The 8,024-nt window shown below is 41.5% G+C and overlaps 1 protein-coding gene across 3 annotated transcripts in view; it reads left to right on the top strand.

Annotated features, from left to right (window-relative positions):
• The window catches only part of LOC102308541 (receptor tyrosine-protein kinase erbB-4), a 173,223-nt gene that overhangs the window by 3,923 nt on the left and 161,276 nt on the right, over positions 1–8,024 (top strand). The window contains exon 1 of one of the 3 annotated variants that reach the window (XM_042219152.1): positions 4,787–7,729. The exons of the other annotated variants lie outside the window; for them this stretch is intronic. The gene's annotated coding sequence lies outside the window, so the exon portion shown is untranslated. Of the gene's footprint in view, positions 1–4,786; positions 7,730–8,024 lie in introns of those variants that run through there. 3 annotated transcript variants of the gene reach the window in all.

Here is an 8,024-nt window from a genome sequence, read left to right as displayed (position 1 = left end):
GACAATGATTTGTTGTGTTATTTAAACCCCCAGCCAGCCAGACTAAGAATCTTCTCTTTGTGCCATCGTAGTATTGTAGGAAATCATTAAGATTTATGTGTACTGGCCTACTGATTAAAGAATATTACACAATATCACCAGTGTGTGAATGTGTGTGTGAATGGGTGGATCATTGTGTATAGTGTAAAGTGCTTTGGGGTCCTTAGGACCAAGTAAAGCGCTATACAAATACAGACCATTTGCCATTTACCATTTAGTTACTACCAGGATGTCTTAGTTCACTATTGATTACTTAGCACTGAATTTCCAAATGTTTTTTGAGAGTTTTCTTTTCTGAACACACAAGTAAAGGTATCGTGTTGGATTTTTGCTGGGCTTATAACCAGTCAGGTTCCTATCTACATCAGCAGAAATGATTGGCTCACATCCTCTGTGACCTTTGCAAACGATGCACCTTCATTTATCACCTGCCATTACAAATGCACCATACATCCACGTCTATTTTGACATGTGTCATTGTCAGCTTAGCTAATAAATGTCCCTTTAGTGAGGGATGTCATAATTAGATCAAAGGCCATCACCCATGGACGTGCATCCCTTAATCTGGGCAGCTGTTTATAGCACATCTGTATATAAAAAAATCAACTTTTATGTTTGAAACATGACTTTCAAGCTCTTAGATTACTTTAGATCTGAAAAGGTGTCTTAACTCTTGAAGACAGAATGCTTGTTTCATGTTTATCACTCATTCCGTCTGTGCTCCTATGCTTTTATGATTTCTCTTTTTTTCCTCTCTGTAAATTGAGCAAGCTTTGAGTTTTTGTGTTTGTTGGAGAGAGAATGAAAGCAAAGGGAGTGAGAGAAAGACATGCAAATAGAAAGGCTGATTGCCTCTGTGTAACATGGCCCTGAGTGCTGAATACACAGCAACCAAAGTCCTTCATTAACAAGGTAGTGCAGCAAACACGCGTATACAGAAGCAGGAGCGAGGCCCTGCTTGGTATCTTTGACAATGTACTCTAGCTATTTTAGACAGATGGGGGGACTGAATTTTAGTTGGGGGAAATCAATCAGATGGACCTTAATTAGGATGGCACGTATGCTTTTAGGGCAACCAGAACAAGCTTGCTGAAAGAAAAGAAAATCTCAGTGCTGTTGCTACCATTCAACTTTTTGTGTGTGTTGTGGTCCAATACGCAGCACTCCAAGAAAAGAGGACATGTGTCAGGCAAAAATAAAAGTAAAATAAAATAAAATTTCTTAACAGATTTGCTTTCTCTTTATCGCTAGTAGTGCAAGGTTCATGTCTGCTATCATATGAATATAAATATGAAAAATAGACTTACGTGTTTTTGGCCTAATTAAGCCTAAAGTAAGAGTATCAGCCTAAATCTGTTCCGCTATCAGCCATATTCTTGTAGCTATCAATCAAATAACTTCATTATTTTTTCAACGTTAAATATTATTTTTAATTGGATAAATATAAAGTTACCAGTGCAGATTGGTGTCAATGTGCTTAGCAGATTGGCACACACCCAAACTCCTACACACTTACACACATACCCACGTTCTGATACCTCGTTGACCCTGGGCCATCACTCTGATGTACAAGGCAAATGTGCAGGATCCAGGCCCCTGAAAGCCTCAGCCCTGCGTGCACTAAACAATGTAGATGTTGGGAGTCTGAACGCACCATGTATGTCTGTCAGTCAGTGAGACTTTTGATCTGCTTTGTTGTTGCTGCTACTCTTCTAACAATAAGCCTGTCTGTCCTCTGCATCCTCCTAGAGGGCTGCAGGAGGCTGTCAGGCGCCGACCCTTTTGACAACCGCATCTTGAGGGTTTCAAAATGTGGCGACAAAGGGTTTGGGAAACATACATACTGTGTGTGTGTGTGTGCGTACATGTATGTGTGTTATGACTTTGTCTGTCAGTGTGCGTGTGGATGCACGGTTGAAGGGATAGAGGGTGACTGACAGACTAACCAAGCTCCAGAGACGCTCTCTCTGCTCCAGTGTCTGCTTGTTCGTCTTCCTCCGCCCACCCTCTGCCTTCATCTGTGGCTTTGTAAGCCTCCACATAATGTGGGAGCCTTAAAATGACAATGGAAATTATGGCTAATCTTTGTTAAGACACACTCATTACTGCCACGTTTTAGAATGAGAGTCCAATGATAAGACTTGGTCTGCCATGCTTTTCTTCCCCCCCACTCTGAAGAGACAGCCTGACATGCTGGAGTGATGTGTTTTATTCTCACTTTTTTGTGTTATTTTTCTATTCCCGCTCACAGTTAATAATGGTGGCAAACATATGAAAGGATGATAATAGGCTGACAACTTGGGCATAAAAGACTGGCTCCACCTTCAAACGAGCTTTTCATGCAGTTCTGCATGTGGGTGTGTGTTAAAGGGCTGATTTCTCTCGACTCTCTGCGTCTCTGTCTCTTTCCTCTTTTAGTAATCCCCTTCTAAAATATTCATAGCTAATCTGCATGTACAATGTAATTACAGACGGCTCTGAGTGATATCGGATATGGCCGGCAGAACACATGCTTCCAACAAAATCTTGATTTGGTGATTTGCCTGCTTCAATAAATATGTAGCAGACATGGGACGCGGTATGTCGGTTAAGACTCTTTACAATAGAGTGATATCAAACAAACTACGCTTTTAATAACTCTGTCAGCAAACTTATAGCAAGAGATCCCAATCATTTTCATGCCAAAACCCCACAATGCAATAAATATTTTAGATTTTGTCATAGGAGCTGTAATGATGCTGCCCCGTACTTTATGTGCTTAGTGCTCATTAACTGTGGTCGCTGCAGCAGATTAAAACTAAACTATCCCTCATATTTTTTTTCTGTTTTGCACCCCGCCACTCGAACCCCGTTCCCATATTTTGAATCCTGCAGGCTTCCATTTGGTGTTAATGGAACAGTGTGCCCTGTATGCTATTCTTGCAGGTCGATTTTTCACTCGTGCGTGAGTTGGGGGTGGGGTGTCCTTTTAAATGAAGCACTTGGTGTTTGTGACCTGTAATAAATGAGTTTGCAGTCAGTCATGGCAGCTGTAAGGAGACATCTGGGAACGAGAGTGAGAGAGAAAGAAAGGGAGATATTCAGACTTCACCGGGAAACAGTTTATCTATGCGAGGATGAAAAATGGTTGCACCAAACACGCTATCACTTATACAACAAATGGAAATCCTATTGTAAAATTCCCGCAGTTTACCACACAAACGTCAGGGGAAAAAATGCAGCGAGTAAAAAATAATACCGCCGATAATCCAACACAATCGGGATTAATGATGATCTTACTATTCAATACCAAAGGGGGGAAAATGTAAAAATGGGTACCACACACACAATATACACTGTGGCTTGGGAGTTTCTGTCTGAATATTAGGCAAATATTTATTATTCATCTTGTAGATGAGGAAAAACAATGACTGCTGTAAAGAATCAACCAGAAAATCAAACAGGCAGAGACAAAGATAATGAAGTATAAAGCATGTAAAAAGAAAAAAAAGGGCTCAATTTTCATTACCGATTCATCATCGGGGAAAAAAAAATCTTTTTCAGCCTTTAGTCTCATCATCTAAATTCCCAACATGTCAGAAAATACATTTACTTTAATCATCATCTTTTTTGTGTTTATGCCTTCTAAATACCATCCTACTTGTGGACAAATGTTTTGATGTACTACACTCTACAAAACTGACTGCTGGGGCTATTCTGCTAACATTAAAAGATTACCTGAGTTCATAAAAATGGCTTCAGGAGTCTGCAGTGGAATGCTGATTTGAACCAGAAAATAGTGGAAAGTCACTGCTTGGTGGAGTAATTACGGAGTTGAAAGTATTGATCGACTCTCATTATTGTTAGTTATGGTCCATAATATCAAAGTCAAAGGTAGCTCCATGTATAGCTTCTGTTAATTAAATTGTTTTTTAGAAATTCAAGTCCAACATTTACCAGCAGAGTGAAGCCGTGACCTAGAAGTGTTTTTTTTTTTTGTTTTTTTGCTTGAAATGTAACATTTTGCAATTTTATATGAATTAAACTTTCTGGATTTATTTTCAAAATATGAAAACCTTAAACAAAATGATTGGTACTCTTGGTATTCTTGGTTTGTGTGGCTGTCACTTGTATGAAGCAGCAGTCACCTTGCAGCAGAGCAGAAATAGTGCAGCTCTTTTCCCCTGGATGTGAAGGTACATAAAGCACAAGATGAGAGGAGCAGGAAAGGCAATTGACCTTGGCTGCTTTTGGGGGCTGGCTATATAGCCATCAGGTTAGATGCTATGGTTATGCAGTCTGGAGAAGAGGGAGGAAAAGAAGGGGACAGTGCTGAGTACGGCAGTTATTGTTCATAGAGTCGAAAAGCAGATTTGAATTCGTAATTGTTGAATTTGAACCATAATGAAAATGTACTGAAATGGAAATTATGTGTGTGCAGTTGTGTGATTAAATGTGGGTGGGTGGGATGGTACTTTATATCTAGAGGTGCTGACTAAGTATAAGCCAGGTCCAAAGTCAACCCTGCCATTTTACCCTGCTGTGCTAGACTGTTTACCTGAGACAGGGATGCTTTATCTCAGCCAGTCACCAGAGCATGTGTAAACACACAGGGGGGAACACACAGCATATCATGCGGTTTTCAGCTCCCCCTGCCTTTGTTCCAAAACCCCTCTCCCACAGAGAGACATTATCCCCTGATGGCAAGGTGGCAAGGTGAATGGGGTGCTGATGTAAGATTATTTGTAGCAGCCAAAAAGAGACAGGAAAAAAACGAATGCGGGGGGGGGGTTATCAGAATAGGAAAAAACCCCTAATTTTAGTCAGAGAAGGTCAGCCAGGAAGCTGGGTACACAGGAGTAGAGGTGTCTTTCTGTGGAGGATGGGACATGGGTGAGTGTCTTGGGAGTCTTGGTTAAAGTAGTCGCTATCACAGCAGCTGGACGGACAATTAATCAGAAACTGCCCAGGGGGGAAACTGAGGCTCTGACGTGGACACTTTATTCTGCAGGACGCACACACACACACGCACACACACCTGCTGATAGGCTCTCCCATGGCTTTGTCACCTCTTTCTTTGTGCTTCTGTTCTTTTGCTATCTTATTTCCTTCTCGTCGACCTGCTTTCAGTGCTCATCTCCCTTCTTACACTGCTCTTTTTCTTCTTTCCTTTTTCTAATGCTTTCTCTTCTGGCCTTGACTGTCCTTTTGTTTCTTTTGCTCTCCTCGCCACTGCTCTGTTCTTCTCCAACATGTGTTTAGGTCTGCAAACCGCTTGATGAGAATCAGTTGAAAGGGCCTCTTGTGATGTGACAGCTGAGTCCAAAGTCTGTAGGAGTTGCTGCAGAGGGAAGGAGACAGGGAGGTTGGAGGAGAAGAAAAATAAGGTGAAAGAGGGTTGACTAGTGGCTATACATTACCTTAACCACCCCGTCCTTCTTCTTTGCTTTCATCCCTACATTTCTGCCAATCCATCCCTTCTCTTTCCCCATGGCTAGCACCAAGTGATTGATGTATTTGAGTTTGACATGGCCCGGTTCACCCGAGGGCATTAGCAAGGACACTGGTGAGACTTAGCCAGATGCTGGGGAAAAGGCAGACAGAGAAAGTAGATGATGAAGAAAGGAAAGAGCACTCGACACTGTTGACCACTATGGCTTGCTACGGTTACTAGGGTGAGTAATCTTTTTCACGGTACACCTGTCCTTATTCACCTTGCGGCTTTTTCAGTATGGTTCAAGTAACATGGAATAATATGATTGTAACTGAGCGTACACATAAAATTTAATTAGTTAATCAATTCCTTTATCTCTCAGTACTACATGTAGAGACAATTTTTGAATTTTCCAAGCCTCTGCCAAAAAGAACCTACGGTTCACATATTCAGATCAACTGTCTTGGTTGTTCCTCATCTTCAACCTCAACCTCTCGTCTTTTAAACAGTCTTACTTAAAAATATGCTGTTATTATTGTTGTGTGTATTGAAACAGACGTAGGCGTCGCCGATGTCGGGACCATAAGTGCATCTTCAATAAGCCCTCGGTGTCTCTTTCCTCAATTGGAGGCAGGCTGTGTAGTGCTTTACCCTCCAGGGGGGTCTGGGTGTCCCACCAAGCTAACACCCACTTGACATGAAGCCGTCAAAGGGGGAACAAGGCCCACAGTGTCTCCCTGCCCCAAGTGCTTTGTCCTGGAGTAGGCTCCCGCCGTTGCACCCAGCTCCCAGCCTCACGTGACATGCATGAAGATGAGGGAAGCACTTGTCTGCACGGAGCCAGGCAAAATAAATCCAAAAATGGTCCCATGTGTTTACGATGGCAGTGAGTTGCATGATGTATTAAAAAGAAACAGACAAGACAACTCAGAACGAATGTTGTCGTTATAAATCCAAAACTGATCTTGGGGTCAAATTCTCACATGTCTCTGAGGAAAATTATTGCTGTTGTTTTTGAGAAAATTGCCACAATTATATCAGAATTCCATGGGACATTCTCATAATTGTTCTATGTATTAGAAAAAGACAGAAATACGTTTGTAAAGACAATATATTTACTTAATAAAGATTTAAATGGGTAGAAAGATTCAAAAGAAAGCAGTAATTATGAGTAAGATGCTTTTCACTACTGCAATCACAGGTGAAGATGGGATATCCCAGCCATCTGCCAGATTTATTAAGCAACCAAAAGGTACTCTGTAGACCCCAGACAACATATTAACCAACACTAACTAAAACTGGTTTCAGGGCCCCATGTGCTGGAACAAAACTACCCTGTTAAAGAACATTTCATTCTGTTAGCTAAAAACAAAACAAAACAGTTTTTTGCAGATATATTTTATTTATTAATTGGCAAAAAGCAGGAAAAACTCAGGCAAACATAAATCTAGAATTAATGCTTATACCTGGAATGCAAGCGAATAAAAGTCCACTGTCAGGTCTGAGTTGGCGTAAATTAGATGTTCTTCACAGCGCAGGCAACAGAATTCTACAACTTAATGGAGATAAACAACCAGTAGGCTGACAAGTCGAAGTAGAAGTTAACAAGTCAAATTTATCTAAGTTTGGTTTTATGTAGCTTTTTGGAGGTAGGGTACAGAAAAGCATACAAACCTTCTTGAAGCATGTAATCCCACATTTTCACCTGTCTGCCTCAAGTCTTCTCAGTAAATAGGCAGTTTTATCCACTCAGTGTTTGCAATATCTCCCAATCTCTGTCTGCATTGTGATGAGTGTATTGTGTATGTGTCACCCAGCTGTCTCCGAGTCTCAGACTGCCTGGCTATCTGAGCAGCAAACACAACAACAACAGGTATCTTCTGCTCTCCTTCTCACTGCCGCCTACCACACTTCAGGCTTTTGCTCTCTGTTTGGCTTGGCAGCAATGTGAAGTCAATAGGATGAATAAAACATACCTGAATCAGAGCCCTCTACCCTGGGAAATGTCAAACTGTCAGTATGGCTTAATGGGAAAACATAGGGCCGATCCCAAGGGTCAGACAGTTTATTGTGCAGCACCTACAAAAATGCAGTCTTGCCACTTCGTTTGTTTGTATGTCACAAACACACACATTCTTGTTTGCTTTACTAAGTCTCACTATAATGTGATAATCCATTATGTTTCAGAGTGACACAATATTTACCAGAGTGGAAACTTGTCTGCACTCGTGTTACTGTAAACCGCTTTGGGTAAAACCATCCGCCAAATTACATATGGTAAGTGCCTTTCATTCAACTGGTCTGTCACTGACTAAAACCACCAAAAAAACATTTAGCACGCATTATTACACATATTACATGAGGCTCATCTCACCCTGTGGTGGTGGTAGCTAACCCCTACAGCTAATTATCTTTAAATTAGGGCTGAGGTCTAGGTTTAATTAGGCCTAGCTACGAGGAGGGTTGAAGCACAGCACTAACTCCAGCAACTTCAGCTGCCAAACCTCATCAGCCTAATGGAGACTCAAACAACGAGGGCCCTCGGGGGCCTGACAGGCTGGCCTGACTTTCT

Source organism: Haplochromis burtoni, unplaced genomic scaffold, assembly GCF_018398535.1.
Source record: "Haplochromis burtoni strain Fernald_Lab_line unplaced genomic scaffold, NCSU_Asbu1 Contig_29, whole genome shotgun sequence".
In the NCBI taxonomy this organism is placed as follows: domain Eukaryota; kingdom Metazoa; phylum Chordata; class Actinopteri; order Cichliformes; family Cichlidae; genus Haplochromis; species Haplochromis burtoni.
Note: the sequence above shows the minus strand (reverse complement) of the source record. Positions and strands in the feature narration are given on the sequence as shown.